Source organism: Cervus canadensis, chromosome 9, assembly GCF_019320065.1.
Source record: "Cervus canadensis isolate Bull #8, Minnesota chromosome 9, ASM1932006v1, whole genome shotgun sequence".
Lineage (NCBI taxonomy): Eukaryota > Metazoa > Chordata > Mammalia > Artiodactyla > Cervidae > Cervus > Cervus canadensis.
The window spans coordinates 43,706,082-43,725,993 of record NC_057394.1 but is presented as its reverse complement, the minus strand read 5'-3'; positions in this window follow the sequence as shown (position 1 = coordinate 43,725,993).

Here is a 19,912-nt window from a genome sequence, read left to right as displayed (position 1 = left end):
AAGTGAGTATAATCTACAGCCCCCTCCCCCCCAGTATTTGTGCCCCATTTGTTTTTCCAAGGGTACTTTGTTATTCTCCTTTGTTGTTAAGCCTCCGAAAGAGGAGTTTAAAACACAAGAATTTCAGATTTGACTTTGAGGAGTACAGAATGAAGCAAAGCGAATTACCCATTTGTACTCATCCTCAGAGAGACCATTGTGGGAAATATTTTCATTTTAAACAACTTTTGACCTATTTTTCTTTCCAAGGTTTACCTTAGAGTCAGTGGCAAAATCTTAACACTCTACACGGACTCTAGTCCAGCTGCTGACAGACATATGAATGCACATAATTTGGAATTACACATTGAAATATAATGTTAAATAGAAATTTAACAAGTGCCTTAAAAACTGCCTTGAAGCTTAGATTTCTCCTTAAAAAGGTAAATAAGGTTTTTAAATGTTTTATACACAAAATCAGAAAATGAACTCCAGACCATTAAAAGGAGTCAATGAGCATGTTGACACATCATCCTTAGCAGTGGTCACCTTGAGAATACTTCTTGGATTGATTTTTCCTTATTTCTTTCATCCATTCATCTGGCTTCCAGTTTCCACACTCAAGGATCATTTTCAAAATCAATCACTGGCACTAAGTTTTTTTTTTGTTGTTGTTTGTTTGTTGTTTTAAGTTGTACTTTCAAGGAGACCAGTTTAGTACACAATTAAAATCATCAATGTGTGTTTCTTTCATTCTTTCTTTTAATTTTTTGATGCTTGACAAATCCAATTCTCTTTCTAAGAAAACATCACATGATTATGTGTTATATAACAAGATGAAATAATGAAAATTATACCTTCTAAAAATAGGACATTAGAGTGGCATATATTTTGGTATTCAGTTCTATTAGTAGTCTGAAACTAAAACTGGAAAGTTCTCATGGATGTAAAGATATAATCAAATCTCAAATATTGTGAAACTAAGGATAGTGCAACTTGGAAGTAGGATTACCTAATAAAAATATATTGAGTAATTGAAAAATAAACACTGAAAATTCGTTTTTGTCCTACTGTCTACAGATAAATATCAACTCACACATAAAATAAATTCTCCTTTCAATTACTGAAAAATATTATAGGCTGACAGGATTGTATAATCATATGTTCCTGTCAGTACACGTGAGTTATATATAACATATGGAGCTGCTTTTATTCAGCACAACTTGAAGCAGTATCATTGCTTATCTGAGCTCGAGGGGAAAATGGTAAGAACAGGGAGAATAGAACTTTGAAATTAACAGGTCTCTAACATACTCACACACAATGCTTAACACATATATTCATCTCCATTTCTTTGTTATATTGCCAACTTTATAAGCATTTCTGTTTTTAAATCAGTCTGAATGAGTAATATGGGTGATAAAAGTTATGCAATCCATCCTCCTGAGGCAGACATCTTGATTCAAGTTGCTCTGTGTCTCCTTCCAGATTTTTGTTGATGTGCAAATAGAAGAAAAAATAGAGAGCCCTATATTTGTCCTCAGATACCTCCTGTTCTTATAGTTCTGAATACAGAATTAACCTTTGGAAAATGGATGAGGTAAAGAAGAGGTATAAAATTTGAGGGGAGAGTTTTAAAATAGTTTGTGGTTTTACAACATTGGAATAGGTGCAAGACATCATTTCAGGTAAAATGTGAATATAAAAGTGAAGGAACTAGAAAAATCTAAATCTGGAAGGGATAAAAATCCATTTAAGACTCAATAATAGGAACTCCAATAGGCAATTGATGGAAAAATTTCTTTAGAAACTAAATATTAACAAGATATAGATGCATTTATCTGCTATTTTCTTTCTTTCTGTCTTTCTTTCTATTTTTTAAATAAGCAATATAAAAGCTTATTTCCTAGTGGTTCAGATGGCAAAGAATCTGACCACAAGGCAGGAGAACCCTGCAATGTGTGAGACCCAGGTTTGATCCCTGGGTAGGGAAGATCTCCTGGAGAAGGAAATGGCAACCCACTCCAGTATTCTTGCCTGGAGAATCCCATAGACAGAGGAGACTGGTGGGCTACAGTCCATAAAAGCTCAAAACGTCTATAGTAATTACTATTTTGAGTAAGATACTCAAAAGATTAAATAATTGTTTAAGTTCATATAATTATTGACAAAGATAAGAATACTTAAGATTTGAACATATTAGGACAATATGAAGTAATGACATCATACATAGCAATAATGCAATACAATTCATGGTTAATTTATATGTTGTTGGGAGAGTGTTTAATTTCTTCAGTTCTGTCTCACTACAGCAAAAATTTGAAGCAACTCACACCAGTATTACAGCTCCTTGTTACAGCTCAGTTTTATTCGGCAAACAAAGGAAAAGACATCCTCTTGAGGTGTGAGGCAGAGAAGGCAATGACACCCCACTCCAGTACTCTTGTCTGGAAAATCCCATGGACGGAGGAGACTGGTGGGCTGCAGTCCATGGGGTCGCGAAGAGTCGGACATGACTAAGCGACTTCACTCTCGCTTTTCACTTTTATGCATTGGAGAAGGAAATGGCAACCTGGGAAGGGGTCACACAGAGTCGGACACGACTGAAGTGACTTAGCAGCAGCAGCCGCGAGGTGTGAGGGCAGGCTGACCCAAAAGACACGAAGAGAAGAGAAGCCCCAGGCTCAATTTTGGCTCCTCTTTTAATATGTTTTTCCTCCTCCCGCTGAGCCTGCCCTATGTAAATTGGAATAGCCAGGAGGGCTGTTTTACCTGAGATCCTCACTCCAGTCCTTGGGCCTTCCTTTGTTCTATTTTTGTGGACTTTTCCCTTCTCTGTCTTTTAGCCACCACCATTTTGGACTCCTTTTTCCTATTCTAACTACCTAACATATATAAAAACAAACAACAGTAATAATAATAATCTACCAACCAGCAAATTCAATTACAACAGTAATAATTTGCATAAAAGTAAAATAGACAATTAAAAATATGTTTGTAGGCCCAGATGTCTTAATTTCAAGATATTAAGGACAGGCCCTGTAGCCATTGGAGTGAATTTTCATTAGGACTAAATTTCCAAAAGCTTCTGCTTGTATCAAATTATGTTAGCCAATACCAGATTTCTAATAAATAATACCTTAAGAAGTTTACATAATTATTTTTATATAAATCAGGTTGTGTTGAATAACCTAATTGTAGAAAGTACTTATTCCACTCATATACATTTCTGCTTGTATTATTCATGTGCTATACTGATTATATGAAGTCATTGAAGAGAGTTGGAAAGTGATAGAGGAAAACTAGGATTATTTGCAAAATTCTGTCTTAGGACACTAGGAGGAATAATTTTTATTCATTGTTCAGTTTCTAAGTCATGTCTGACTTTTTGCAACCCCATGGAATGCAGATAGTCTTCTCTGTCCTTCACTATCTCCCAGAGTTTGCTCAAACTCATGTCTATTGAGTCAGTGATGGCATCCTACCATTTCATCCTCTGCCGCTCCCTTCTCCTCCTGTCCTCAATCTTTCCCAGCATCAGGGTCTTTTCCAAAGAGTTGACCCTTCACATCAGGTGGCCAGAGTCTTGGAGCTTCAGCTTCAACTTCAGAATCAGTCAATTCAATGAATACTTAGGGCTCATTTCCTTTAGAATTGAATGGTTTGATTTCCTTGCTCTTAAGTGACTCTCAGGAGTCTTTTCCAGCACCATAGCCAAAAGCATTAATTCTTGGACACTCAGCCTTATCTATGATCCAACTCTCACATCCATATACGACTACTGGAAAAACCATAACTTTTGATTGTATGGACCTTTGTCAGCAAAGTGATGTCTCTGCCTTTTAATATGCTGTCTAGGTTTCTCATAGCCTTTCTTCCAAGGAGCAAGCATCTTTTAATTTCATGGCTGCAGTCACCATTAGCAGTGATTTTGGAGCTCAAGAAAATTAAATCGGTCATTGTTTCCACTGTTTCCCCATCTATTTGCCATGAAGTGATGGGACCAGATGCCATGATCTTCATTGTTTGAATGTTGAGTTTTAAGTCAGCTTTGTCACTCTCTTCTTTCACTAAAGAGGCTCTTTAGTTCCTCTTTGTTTTTGGCCATTAGAGTGGTTATCATCTGCATATCCGAGGTTGTTGATATTTCTCCGGGCACTCTTGATTCCTGCTTCTGGTTCATTCAGTGTGGCATTTTGCATGATGTACTATGCATATAAGTTAAATAAGCAGGGTGACAACACACAGCCTTAATGTACTCCTTTCCTCATTTTGAACCAGTCTGTTGTTCCATTGTCTGGTTGTTACTGTTGCTTCTTGATCTGCACACATATTTCTTAGGAGGAAAGAGAAGGTGGTCTGGTAAGAGGAATAATCGTTTTTCTAAAAATGGGAGAGAACATAGAAGGAAAGGAAACATCATTTTATTCTATATTTTCATAAGATACAGTTCACATATTTGGTCAATTCAATCACCCAATCATCTATGTATCATCTATTCGTCTGTTTTTCCAGCTATCTAGGTCCACTGGGCATTCAGCATCTGTATGTTGTTTCTGCTGGTGAATTTAGTTCTGTGTATATGCTTGATATTTACATCACAATATCAAGGTATTTATTAATCATTGTATGGTTATTTTAATACCATTTACAATGATATATCAAGCATTCCTTTTACATTTCTGTGTAATTTCACTCATATACACATATTGTCCTAACATAAGGAATTCAAAAGGTTCAGGACCGCTGGAAGGTCTCCTCAAGTAAGCAGAAGTAGTCAATTTCATTTTAGCTGCATTATAAAAACTCAGGATTTTTTTTTTTGAAAGTAGTTTATGTTGAATACTATTAATACACTATATAAAGCAAACTACTCATTTTTTTCAAGATGATTCATTTTATACAGTTTATAGAAAATTGTGCTCCTTTTATTTATCACAAATTTATTTATAAACTTTGAATAAAATTGAATCATATTAGTTCAGTTCAGTTCAGTTGCTCAGTCGTGCCCAACTCTGCGACCCCATGAACAGCAGCACGCCCAGCCTCCCTGTCCATCACCAACTCCTGGAGTCACCTAAACCCATGTCCATTGAGTCAGTGATGCAATCCAACCATCTCATCCTCTGTCATCCCCTCTCCTTCCCTCAATCTGTCCCAGCATTAGGGTCTTTTCAAATGATTCAGCTCTCCACATCAGGTGGCCAAAGTATTGGAGTTTCTGCTTCAGCATCCGTCCTTTCAATGAACACCCAGGACTGATCTCCTTTAGGGTGGACTGGTTGGATCTCCTTGCAGTCCAAGTGACTCTCAAGAGTCTTCTCCAACACCACAGTTCAAAAGCATCAATTCTTCAGTGCTCAGCTTTCTTTATAGTCCAACTCTCACATCCATACATCTAACGATACTTGTATCATAAAGTAAATAGCCTGCAGTATACAAGGAATCTTTAGAAAGCTTAGAAAACTAAGGTTGGTATGATTTGCTGATAAAATTAAGAAAGATGCTTTTTCAACCTCAATTTTTTTTTTACTTTAGCATAATGGCTATATATTTGTGCATATATTCTGGTGAGTTATTCACTTTGAGCCAATTTTTTATTTATTCTATGGAGATATATAAATTTGCTCTTTTGTACAAAGAGCTTTGTAATGGGAGGAAAAACACAGCTACATTATCAGGACAAATGGATTAAATTTTTAAGTCAACTTGACATTTTCTCCACTTGTAACCCCCTCTTGGCTATTGACTTTGCATATACCAATTATAGTGGATTCAATTCATTTTCCAGGAATAAAAATAAGGCCTTGCAATGCCTCTAATGGACTTTTCCTTTACTTTAGGGATTCTTGTTAATGAGTCCTCTTGTTCAAAGAAAAAGCCTTAATACATTCCTTTCCCTTATGTCAGGAAGCAGGCAAAGATTGTTACATCATTCAGACACACCCACTCAGAACTCTGGCTTAGGAGAGAGAAAAGATGGAGAAGCTATAGGTATTGATAACACTGAATAATCATTGCCTAAGGGTACCAGTTATTGCAAGGTTGACTTTCTATTGTAAAATGAATGGTAATATTAGATGTAAAATCAAGGAACTTAAAATGTTTAAAATCTATTTCCAGGCCTTACTGATATTACTAATTTAATTTTCAAATGGATTTTTTAAAAAAAGACTTTAGGAGGATTAAGGGATCTTACCAAATACTTACAAAATATTTTGCAGACAATTTGGGATGGGATAATATGTTTAGTGACTTTCATACCCACTCTTTGTACAACTTGGGCTATAAGATACTTTTTATTAACAATAATACTTATGGGAGTGATTAAAGTAGATGTTATATATTGGCTATCAGCATTGCAAGTAGAACATAAAATAATCTCAATTAACACTAGGTAACTGCTGTTTTGACAATATTTATATTTACTTGTGTATCAGATTAATTCATGGGGAATACTTTCTCTTTTAATAGTTCCTGTTATTTCTGGAACAAAATCTTTCAGTTCAGTTCAGTTCAGTCTCTCAGTTGTGTCTGACTCTTTGCAACCCCATGGACTGCAGCATGCCAGGCTTCCCTGTCCATCACCAACTTGCAGAGTTTGCTCAAACTCACGTCCATCAAGTAGGTGATGCCATCCAACCATCTCATCCTCTGTCAGTCCCTTCTCCTCCCGCTTTCAATCTTTCCCAGCATCAGGGTCTTTTCTAGTGAGTCAGTTCTTCACATCAGGTGGCCAAAGTATTGAAGTTCTATCTTCAGCATCAGTCCTTCCAATGAATATTCAGGACATTTCCCTTGGGATAAACTGGTTGGATCGCTTTGCAGTCCAAGGGACTCAAGAGTCTTTTCCAACACCACAGTTCAAAAGTGTCAGTTCTTTGGCACTCAACTTTCTTTATAGTCCAAATTTCACATCCATACATGACTATTGGAAAAACCATAGCTTTGACTAGACTTTACTGGCAAAGTAATGTCTCTGCTTTTTAATATGCTGTCTAGTTTGATCATAGCTTTCCTTTCAAGGAGCAAGTGTCTTTGAATTTCATGGCTGCAGTCACCATCTGCAGTGATTTTGGATCCCCCCAAAATAAAGTCTCTTACTGTTTCCATTGTTTCCCCATCTATTTGCCATAAAGTGATGGGACCTGATGCCATGATCTTAGTTTTCTGAATATTGAGTTTTAAGAAAGCTTTTTCACTCTCCTCTTTCACTTTCATCAAGAGGTTCTTTAGTTCTTCTTCGCTTTCTGCCATAGGGGTGGTGTCATCTGCATATCTGAGGTTACTGATATTTCTCCCCATGATCTTGATTCCAGCTTGTGCTTCACCCAGTGTGACATTTTGCATGATGTACTCTGCATATAAGTTAAATAAGCAGCTTGACAATATGCAGCCTTGATGTACTCCTTAACTGTTGCTTCTTGACCTGCATAATGATTTCTGTGGAGGCAGGTCAAGTGGTCTGGTATTCCCATCTCTTTCAGAATTGTCCAGTTTGTTGTGATCCACACAGTCAAAGGCTTTGGTGTAATCAATGAAGCAGAAGTAGATGTTTTGTTTTCTGGAACTCTTAGTTTATTCTGTTACTCTATTATTTACGGTATTTACTATTTATTTGTTATCAAATATTTCTACTTCTTTTCACAAACTTAAATATGGTGGTTTGAAATTAGGTGTTTAATAGAACACTTCTGTATTTTCATTGTTCCTAATATTTGCACCAGAGACACATATGTTTTTGAAGCTCATCAAGGTCTGAATATTAAAAATAAAGAAGGATCCAGTCACTTTATACAAGGCTGTTGAATAGCCTGAACATGACTCAGTGAGACAGGTCAATCTTCTCTGCTACTCATGTCTCCTTCAGTCCCTTTCACTTCATTAGTCAGGCTTGTCTTAGTGGAAATAAGTCTCGTTCATTTTCAATAGATTGATATTACTTCTCTCACTGGGAGTCACCTAAAATTCTTTCTAATACTCTGTGGTGTTCTGTAGAGTCTCTTATATTTATATTATCATTATTTTAAATTTGTCAAAGAATGAGCAAGGAAAAGTACTAGTATCTTTCCATGATCTGGTTTCCTCTCTATTTTTATTCAACAACATGAGATAGGTTAACTGAAGTCCAAGGTTAAAAAGCACATATACAATATATCATGTCTGTGTGAGTAAAGAAAAAGATTCAGAGCACAAAGGCTTGTTTGTCTTGTGACAAGGTAGCTTACAGCTTACAGGCTGACAGCACGTAGAATTCCTGTACAGCAACTTAATAAACTGAGCAATATAGCAGAGAACAATATTGTTGGTTGCTTTTGTCACACCTTTAATAGAAAACTTTAGTTTTATTTTGACTTCATAATAGTTGCTAACAATTTTTCAAATGTGCCAGTAAAATAGAAAGCATAGACCATTTTTTATTTTTTTTCCTAAAACTTTATCACAGTTCTGTTTTGTTTTCCATTTGGGTCTCCACAGCATTTCTTTGTGTCTAAGTTGTTTTACTCATTTTCTAAACATTTTGAAAATAATTAAAAGTCCCATCATGGAAATAATTAAGGAGGCAAAACAGTGGAAGGCAACAGACTTGGCCCCCAAAAAATATAAACTGGAAAAAAAAAAAAAAAAAGACAAAGTTCTGAGACATTCCAGTAGAAATAAGAGGATACTAACATCAAAGGCATTATCCATAGTGTACAGAAGTATAAAATAGCATTATTTCACAGCATCAATAAAATATGAAATTTCAGAGAAGGAAGAGGTCATTTCAGTCTGTGACAGATACAATTTATGCCTTAAAAGTCTCTCAATTTGGATTTATTTCTGCCTAAAATTTATTTCATACTGTCTCAAAAACTTTCTTTAATCTTCCATTTCCCCCACTTCCTTATCTTATTAAATCAAATAAAACTGCAATGGATCAAATAAGAGCTTCTTCCACTTTCTAATATTAAAATATCAAACTTACTTTAGTATATAACCACTGTCTGTTACCATAGCACAACAGTTCTCAGACTTCTGTGTTCATCTGTGTCACCTTGAGAACTTGTTAAAATACAGATTTCTTGTTCCTAAGCCTGAAATGGACCCTCAAATTTGCATTTCTATCAAGTCCCTATATATTTTATGAGACTTTAACTTTTAAACTGTACAATGATTTTTGTATCCTTTATGTATGATAAAATATACAATGGTATATATATCTCATTTGTTGGTATTGCTGAAATAACACCTAATGTTGTCAAAGTTATCTTAATCACTGCAAAATAATTTACCATTTTTAAATAAAAGAATAAAATTATTTTTAATGTGAATATATTTTTAATTTCCCCAAAATGACTTTTTAAAATTAAGCTATTTATTTTAATTGTAGGCTAATTGCTTTACAATATTGCTAGTTTTTAACAATTAATTTTAAAATTAATTATAAAAAATTGTAAAGTTACAGTATTCTTAGTTATCATACTGTCACCCTAGCTTCATTGCTTATGATTCCTCGCCTGAAATAATAGTCTAATTAGAAAATATTCTGTTCTTCTTTGCTATTACATTCAATATGAAACAGCCAATAGAATTACCTCAAAGTATACAGAAACAAAGGCAATCCTACAATCAATCTTTTAATATGAATCATTGTGATTTCCCCAATGCTATCAAAATAAAATCCCAAATTATTTGAGCAGAGTTCAGCCCATTTTATCATGTGGCACAGACCTAACTTACCTGCCTCTTCTATTCTAGTTACTTGGTGTTCTTTAATTGCCAAGCATGTATTTCATATCATATGTTTCATATATTATCTGAAATACTTACAATATTTTCCCACCTGAAAAAAAATGACCTATATTTATAAAAGGCAGCCCAAGCCTTCCCTCCACTATAAAGAATAAAGGTTTGCAGTGAGTACTAATAACCATCCACTTCCGAGTTTTCAAATGACTTTGTTAAGAACCCTAATTCAACAATTTTATTCATTCTATTAGAAATGGTGTTTGCCAATCACATAAATTGCACTGTGAGCTTCCTTAAGGCCAAATATATATAATATACATATCTTTGTTCTAGGTATATAACATAGCTACCACACATAGTTGGAGGAAGTCATGGCAATCCACTCCAGTATTCTTACCTTGAGAATCTCATGGACAGAGGAGCCTGGCAGGCTACATACTGTCCATGGGGTTGCAAAGAATCAGAAACAACTTAGCAACTGAACAACAACCACTCATAGTAGGCAATGATACATTATTGATGGGCTAAAGAGTAACTGATGATTAAGAAATGAGAAAATATATTTACAAATGATCATGGAGAAGAACTTTAGTAATTGGATGATACAAGCTTGTCCAACACATTTTGTTCCAGTATCAGGGAGCCAAAGGACTTTAAAATTATTTGTGTGGCTATAATTCAGAGATACAATATAAAAATTGATTAGAATGATAAATTTGTGTATTAAAGTAGTTATCAGAAAACCTGTATTTTAGCCTATATTTTAAATATTTTAAAGAAGTTTGCTTGACATTTCTATTATAGCTCTTAATATTCAGATAAGAGGACTATTCTGAAAAATGTTACACCTAGTTGCTTTGAAAATATATTGATAATACTGTTGTGGAGCAAAATAAAAAATATTACTCTACCTGATACGTTCTTGTAGTTGGTCTGAGAGTTAAATTGACAGAGACAGTTTAAAACTAATCTAAATTTGTATACATGGGAAATTGTTAAAGTAGCACTCAGAGAGCAACCAAAAGCAGGCAGTTATTATGCATTTTTTTTACATAAAGAAATACTAAATTTGCGAGGATTTGACAGAACAAAGAAGTTTAGGTAAGATGATTAATTAGTGAGAAATTTAAGCAAAGCTTAGGCTTGGAAAGTAAATTAATGGAGAAGTACCAAGGTTTGTTGATACAGACTTCTGGACCCTGAACTTCCTTTTTCTGTTGATACAGATGCCTCTTACCAGCCTTGTGTCACAGGGAGGGTACACATCACATGAAATATTTATTTCCTGCATTGAAGGGCACAAATAAGTTCAAAGTGTACTTTTTTACCTACTGTTTTTCAAGTAACTTCAATTTGAAATAATCAGTATGTCTTTGAGGCACATTTGGGTGGCCTGTCTTGAACCCCAATCGTTTCTGTCTCTGAAACTTTCCTTGTAAGTTTTACATATTAAAGTTAAGCTTTTTGATTGTTACGTCTCATTGAGCCAGTCTCTTAGTCTTGATAATAAGTCAGTTTAGTTGAATCCATTTCAGGAGATGGTGATGCAGGTAGGCTCCCAAAGTCAGACATATGGTGCAAGCAGTCAGGTATTTAGTAAGAGGCATTTCCATGGAGACAAAAGTAAACATCGTGGTGACTTCTCTGAAGTTTATAGTAAGTCTTCTAGCATCCATTTTGGGGGGAAAAATGCAGTTCTAGTTCTCATGGATTCCAAGTCAAAAGGATAAGAGAAAATTGTAAATGTCAGTTGAGAGAGTTGTAGTTAAATATTGGAGAAAACTGAAAAACAACAGCCACAACAACAAAATCAGAATCCAATTCAGTTTTTAGATAAGTAACAAAAAGTCAAATAAATTTAATGGCAGTAGAATCTTATATCTAATATCATAATTGTGTATCATAGTTTTCACTAAAACATGTTTTCCTCTAAAATTACTTATTTTTTACCAAAGGTAGTGAAAATAAACCTAATTTGTTTACAAAATAAGTCTAGTATCAATAAACATAGCATAATTATTTACATAAAAGCAGAAAGAGTAGTGACTGGCTATATAAACTGTTTAAACTCTGTTTTGAAGGCACTTTTCATGAGCAATCTCCATTTATGGAGATTATGTTACCCTCTTGAGACTACATGGCCAAGCCAAATACTCGCCATAAGACATCACCAGCAATGCCTATAGATTTCAAGGAGTTCTAATTTTCTTGAAGTCTCCAAAATATCCTGAGGTCACCTGCCTGCCAGGAAGTGATTTATTTACTCACCTGTAAAGTTTTTTGGGGAATTCTATGTAAGCAAGGTATTAGGTCAATATTTCCAAGAAGCAATTATTTGTTCCATAAAGTCAGCCTTAGCTGTTTAAAGTTGTCTCTTCATATCTGAGTCTATGTATATATCTCTCAAATATGGCATTCCTATCAAAGCCTTAGTAATATGATCAGTTTCCAATTGTGTCCTGTGAGATGGATAACAGATTTTTATTGAACTTATGTAAATAATTATATTTCAAAGGAATTATGAATACTCAAGTTTCCAAATTTTGAATGGATCAGGTAGGGAGAAAAAAATTAAATGTTTCAGTTCTGTTGGAAAGGCAAATTTTACTGAATTGTTATAAGTAAAATTTAACTTAAGAGGAAAGGTTCCAGTGTATCTAAAAGGCAAAGATTAAAGAGCCAGCATTTAAAAAAATAAAAACTAAAAATATAATTATCTTTCTCAGTTCATCAGTCCCATGTTATTAATTCTTATTGATACTTGACTTTAGTTTTGTGAAGCCAACAGTTTTTCAAAGTTTTTAAAATCTTTATCCAATTCAATGATATGATCTGAAAGTTATCCAAATCATATATTCTAGACTAAGTGTTAAGGGCCTTTCCAAAAGTCTCTCTGAGGATAAAACATATTTGCAAAAGCACCAGAGTAAAGCATTAACTCTCTTTAAGTAAAAAATATCTTAAAATCCCCATGATTAAAAGTCAGATGCAATTAATAAGGACATTTATTTATTTCTGTGGCATGGAAAATTTAAGAAAAAAAACAAAAAACTAGAATTAAAAGTGATAATTTTCTACCAGGAAATATAAGAACTTTAGAAGTTTTATGTAATTTCTAAAGCCATATTAGTATCCACACAAATATAATTTAAGAAGGTTTAGCATTACTTTTCATTTGACAATGCTTCTCAGGTAATTTAACATTTAAAATACACCTAATTATTTTAAACATGTCTTTTCTTACAAAGAGAAGAAACAGATTCTTTGAAATGTTCAGGGGATCCTCTGAAAAAATTCAAGTATATATGAAGTGAAAAAGAATGCATTTATAGTTTGATTTGGAGTAGTTTGTCAGACTAGCATAACATTTGCACATTTGACTTCATAGGATCACAGTCCATTATAAAATAATATTCATTATCTATTTAACCAAAGTTACAATAAAAGACTATGAAGGAAAATACAAAAAGTTGAGCACTTATAAAAATGTAAAAACCTAAGCTCTTTAAGTAAAAAAGACTCAGTTTCCACACGGTGATAGAGACAGCAAACAGAATATAATTTTGGCGAGACATGAAATTTATGTTTTGGTAGTTTATGTAAAAGGTAAAGACGCTTGAATAATTTGTTCCCCAAAGCACAATAGTCCAAGAAAACATTATTTCCCCATCAGATGAAAGAAAATAAAATTTTAGTTTTACCAAAATACACTATTAATAGTAAAGCTTATTTTTAAACCCTTAAATTCATTCAATCTTATTCAGCCAAATCATACCTAAAACTATTTTCCAAGATTCTTTTCCAGAAACCTTCTATAATTTTTGTTCTTTATTTTCCTTTGTCTCATTCTGAAATATCAGCTATATTTCAAGTCGAAATTACTTTCTGTTTCCTTAGCAAAACTATATCACCATAGCTTCTTCCCTTTCTAATTCAAAAACATACCCTACCTTCTTTACACACAGAGTTGATTCTCATTAGATTTAGTTGCTCTAATTACATTTACTATTTAAAAATTTTAACTCTTAGAAACCTCAACTTCTGGTGAAAACTAAGAAGAAAACAACTGTGAATGATCAGTCACATAAGCATCTTTTTTTTTTTTTTTGGATTGGTAAATTTATGAATAAATTTCTTAATTTCTGGAAAAACAGATTTTATTGTATATATTTTTAAACTTGACATATAACTTGTTTACCAGTTGACCCAAACTGCTCTAGTTCCTCTTCAATAGGAAGTCAAAAGTAGATAAACTCATATATAGTAACTGATGTTACTTATAGTATTTGGAAATGAGCTAGATATTTAGTAAATTTTCATCATTTAATTTAACTCTAAAGGTGTTAAGTTACCAGAAACAGTTGGGAAACTATTTAAGAAGACATATCATAATACAACTGCTGCTAAAAAGTTCACTTAAACTCTTACATCTTACATTTATTTACATCTATTTAATTTATTTCTCTTTTTGATATTTAAATTACTCCTGAAAATTTCATGAGATCATAAATCAGTTAGTCATTATCTAAGGTTATTATGTTGTTGTTTTTTTTCCCCTTGGTTGACAAACTTTACAACAGAGACAATATGAACCATTTGACTAGCAAACCTAAGTTTAAAAAATATTCTTTATCTATATTATATTAAATGCTGATATCTCCAAAGATATGCTTGTATTAATTAAACTAATAAGCTTAAAATTTGCATTTTTCCAAATATTATTTTATTACATAATCTTGAAAAACAGTTGAGTTCAGTTCAGTTCAGTCGTTCAGTTGTGTCCGACTCTTTGCGACCCCATGAACCGCAGCACACCAGGCCTCCCTGTCCATCACCAACTCCCAGAGTTTACTCAAAATCATGTCCATTGAATCGGTGATGCCATCAAACCATCTCGTCCTCTATCGTCCCCTTTTCCTCCTGCCTTCAATCTTTCCCAGCATCTGGGTCTTTTCAAATGAGTCAGCTCTTCGCATCAGGTGGCCAAAATATTGGACTTTCAGCTTCAGGATCAGTCCTTCCAATGAATATTGAGGACTGATTTCCTTTAGGATGGACTGGTGGATCTCCTTGCTGTCCAAGGGACTCTCGAGAGGCTACTCCAACACCACAGTTCGAAAGCATCAATTCTTTGGCACTCAGCTTTCTTTATAGCCCAACTCTCACATCCATACATGATACTGGAAAAAACACAGCCTTGACTAGACAGAACTTGTTGGCAAAATAATGTCTCTGCTTTTTAATATGCTGTCTAGGTTGGTCATAACTTTCCTTCCAAGGAGTATCTTTTAATTTAATGGCTGCAGTCATCATCTGCAGTGATTTTGGAGCCACCGTTTCCATTGTTTCCCCAGCTATGTGCCATGAAATGATGGGACCAGATGCCATGATCTTAGTTCTCTGAATTTTGAGATTTAAGCCAACTTTTTAACTCTCATCTTTCACTTTCAAGAGGCTATTTAATTCTTCCTCACTTTCTTCCATAAGGGTGGTGTCATCTGCATATCTGAGGTTATTGATATTTCCTCTGGCAATCTTGATTCCAACCTGTACTTCCTCCAGCCCAGCATTTCTCATGATGTACTCTGCATATAAGTTAAATAAGCAGGGTGACAATATACAGCCTTGACATACTCCTTTTCCTATTTGGAACCAGTCTGTCCTTCCATGTTCAATTCTAACTGTTCCTTCCTGACCTGCATACCGATTTCTCAAGAGGCAGGTCAGGTGGTCTGGTATTCCCATCTCTTGAAGAATTTTCCACTGTTTCTTGTGATCCACAGAGTCAAATGTTTTGGCATAGTCAGTAAAGCAGAAATATATGTTTTCTGGAACCCTCTTGCTTTTTCAGTGATCCAGCAGATATTGGCAATTTGATCTCTGGTTCCTCTGCCTTTACTAAAACCAGGTTGAACGTCTGGAATACAGTTTACATATTATTGGAGCCTGGCTTGGAGAATTTTGAGCATTTCATTACTAGTATATGAGATGAGTGCAATTGTGCAATAGGCAGTAGTTTGTGCATTCTTGGCATTGCCTTTCTTAGGGATTGGAATGAAAAGTGATCTTCAGCCCTGTGGCCACTCCTAAGCTTTCCAAATATGCTGGCATATTGAGTGCAGCACTTTCACAGCATCATCTTCCAGTACTTGAAATAGCTCAACTGGAATTCCATCACCTCCACTAGCTTCGTTTGTAGTGATGCTTTCTACTTGTCTTGACTTTGCATTCAAGGATGTCTGGCTCTAGGTGAGTGATCACACCATCGTGATTATCTGGGTCATGGAGATCTTTTTTATACAGTTCTTCTGTGTATTCTTGTCACTTCTTCTTAATATCTTCTGCTTCTGTTAGGTCCATACCATTTCTGTCCTTTATTGAGCCCATCTTTGCATGAAATATCCCCTTGGTATCTCTAGTTTTCTTAAAGAGATTTCTAGCCTTTCCCTATCTATTGTTTTCCTCTATTTATTTGCACTGATCACCAAGGAAAGCTTTCTTATCTCTCCTGGCTATTCTTTGGAACTCTGCATTCAAATGGGAAGATCTTTCCTTTCTCCTTTGCTTTTTGCTTTTCTTCTTTTCAAAGCTATTTTTAAGGCCTTCTCAGATGGCCATTTTTCTTTTTTGCATTTCTTTTTCTTAGGGATTGTCTTCATCCCTGTCTTCTGTACAATGTCATGAACCTCCGTCCATAGTTCATCAGGCACTCTGTCTATCAGATCTAGTCCCTTAAATCTATTTCTCACTTCCACTGTATAGTCATAAGAGATTTGATTTAAGTCATACCTAAGTGGTCTAGTGGTTTTCCTTACTCTAATTTAAGTCTGAATTTGGCAATAAGGAGTTCATGATCTGAGCCACAGTCAGCTCCTGGTCTTGTTTTTGCTGATTTTATAGTGCTTCTCCATCTTTGACTGCAAAGAATATAATCAATCTGATTTCAGTGTTGACCATCTGGTGACGTCCATGTGTAGAATGTTCTCTTGTGTTGTTGGAAGAGAATGTTTGCTGTGACCTGTGCGTTTTCTTGGCAACTGTCTGTTTGTCTTTGCCCTGCTCCATTCTGTAATCCAAGGGCTAATTTGCCTGTTGCTCCAGGTGTTTCTTGACTTCCTACTTTTGCATTCCAGTCTCTCATAATGAAAAGGGCATCTTTTCTGGGTGCTAGTTCTAAAAGGTCTTAAGGTTCTTCATAGAACCATCAGCTTCAGCTTCTTCAGTATTACTGGTCAGGGCACAGACTTGAATTAGTATGATATTGAATGGTTTGCCTTGGAAACAGACATATTACTTTGTCAACAAAGGTCCATCTAGTCAAGGCTATGGTTTTACCAGTGGTCAGGTATGGATGTGAGAATTGGACTATAAAGAAAGCTGAGCACTGAAGAATTGATGCTTTTGAACTGTAGTGGTGCATAAGACTCTTGAGAGTCCCTTGGACTGTAAGGAGATCCAACCAGTCCATCCTAAAGGAGATCAGTCCTAGGTGTTCATTGGAAGGACTGATGTTGAAGCTGAAACTGCCATAGTTTGGCCACCTGATGCAAAGAACTGACTCACTAGAAAAGACCCTGATGCTGGGAAAGATTCAGGGCAGGAGGAGAAGGAGATGACAGAGTATGAGATGGTTGGATGGCATCACCAACTGGATGGACATGAATTTGAGAAAGATCCAGAAGTTGGTGGTGAAAAGGGGAGCCTGGCATGCCGCAGTCCATGGGGTCACAGAGAATCAGACACTACTGCTATTCACCAGACACATATATGTTCTCTAGCTGGAGGAGACCTGAGGGAATATTCTCATTGGCTGTGAAGAGAGGAAAGGCATAGACAACCCCCTCGCCGCCCCCCCCCCCCACACACACACATTCCCTGCAGAAAAAAAGTAGTGATCACCACTGGGAGGAAAAGAATCAATAAACTCAAGAGGTCAAGAATACTCTAAAAGCTTAACCAGAGTCACCGTGTCTTAAGATACTAGTTCTACAAATATTTTCTCTTGCTAATCTAAATTTACAATGAGAGTTTTGATTCTTGTGATTCTTACTTCTAATAGACCCTGCAGGCAGAGATCTGGGAGACTGACATACCAAGAAATTGTACCTTCTGCTGCTATTTCTCAGATGTCCCAGGATCTCAGCTGCAGCAGCTATAAGGGAGTAGAGTCCAGCCAGGGAAATTTCTTTGAGGTTGACAACTCTTGGGGAGGAAAAAAAAAAAATTCTACATCTTCTAAGTTCTTATGGTTAGTCTCAAAAATGAATCAACATAAGACAGATTAATGAGAGAAAAATTAATTTTATTTCCCATGTGAGGAAACTTATGAAAATGATGCTCAGTGAGCAATCAAAAGCAGGAGATTTTCAACCATCTGTTTATATAAAAACACAATATGTATGTGAGTATTTGACACGACAGAGCTTAGGTTCAAGTGCTTAATTAGTAGGGAATTTAAGTAAAGTTTGGACTTGGATAGTAAATTAGTAAATAAGTAAATGGTTGTTTACATGGGCTTCTCAGCCCTGAATTTCTTATCTCAGATGATGAAGATGTCTCTCACAAGTTTCCTGGCACATGGAGGGTATGCTTCACAAGAGACATTTATTTCCCACATGAAACAAAGTTGTGTCAAAATGTCTTTCTTGTCATTTCAGTCAGTTCAGTCACTCAGTCGTGTCCAACTTTTTGAGACTCTATGGACTGCAGCACGCTAGGCTTCCCTGTCCAACACCAACTCCCAAAACTTACTCAAACTCATGTCAATTGAGTCAGTGATGCCATCCAACCATCTCATCGTCTGTTGGCCCCTTCTCCTCCTGCCTTCAGTCTTTCCCAGCATCAGGGTCTTTTCCAATGAGTCAGTTCTTCACATCAGGTGGCCAAAATACTGGAATTTCATCTTCAGCATCAGTCCTTCCGATGAATATTCAGGAATGATTTCCTTTAGGATTTACTGGCTTGATCTCCTTGCAGTCCAAGGAACTTTCAAGAATTTCCTCCACACCACAGTTCAAAAGCATCAATTCTTTAGCTCTCAGCTTTCTTTATAGTTCAAATCTCACATCCATACATGACTACTGGAAAAACCATAGCTTTGACTAGATGGACATTTGTAGGCAAAGTAATGTCTCTGCTTTTTCATTTGCTGTCTATGCTGGTCATAGTTTTTCTTCCAAGGAGCAAGTATCTGTTAATTTCATGGCTGCAGTCACCATCTGCAGTGATTTTGGAGCCCCCAAAAGTAAAGTCTGTCACTGTTTCCATTGTTTCCCCATCTATTTGTCTTTCTTGTACCTGTTGCTTTGCCAGCAACTTTAATTTGAAGCAATCAATGTACCATTGAGACACATTTTTAAGGGGCCTGCTCTGAGCCCCATCAATAAAAAGGATTTATAATTTTATTCTGAATTTTAGAATTTTAATTCTTTTTGATAAACATTTTCTGAATGTGGCATTTGTAACCTTTGTAATAGTAGTGGCTATTGAGTTTTGTGCTCAAGTTGAGAACACAGTCCTTAGAACTTTTTTTTTTTTTTTTTTAAGGCAAGGGAAGTTATACTTTCTTCTCAGCACAGGAGATGCAAGAAGCTCTCTCTAAGTTACATACTTGAAAGAGTGTATTTCTAAACATTGGACCTACTCTCTTCTGCTCTTTATTTATTTATTTTTTTTTAATTATTATTTTTTTTTTCCAGTGGGTTTTGTCATACATTGATATGAATCAGCCATGGATTTACATGTATTCCCAATCCCGATCCCCCCTCCCACCTCCCTCTCCACCCGATTCCTCTGGGTCTTCCCAGTGCACCAGGCTGGAGCACTTGTCTCATGCATCCCACCTGGGCTGGTGATCTGTTTCACCATAGATAGTATACATGCTGTTCTTTTGAAATATCCCACCCTCACATTCTCCCACAGAGTTCAAAAGTCTGTTCTGTATTTCTGTGTCTCTTTTTTCTGTTTTGCATATAGGTTATCGTTATCCACCTTTCTTAAATTCCATAATATATGTGTTAGTATGCTGTAATGTTCTTTATCTTTCTGGCTACTTCACTCTGTATAATGGGCTCCAGCTTCATCCATCTCATTAGGACTGGTTCAAATGAATTCTTTTTAATGGCTGAGTAATATTCCATGGTGTATATGTACCACAGCTTCCTTATCCATTCATCTGCTGATGGGCATCTAGGTTGCTTCC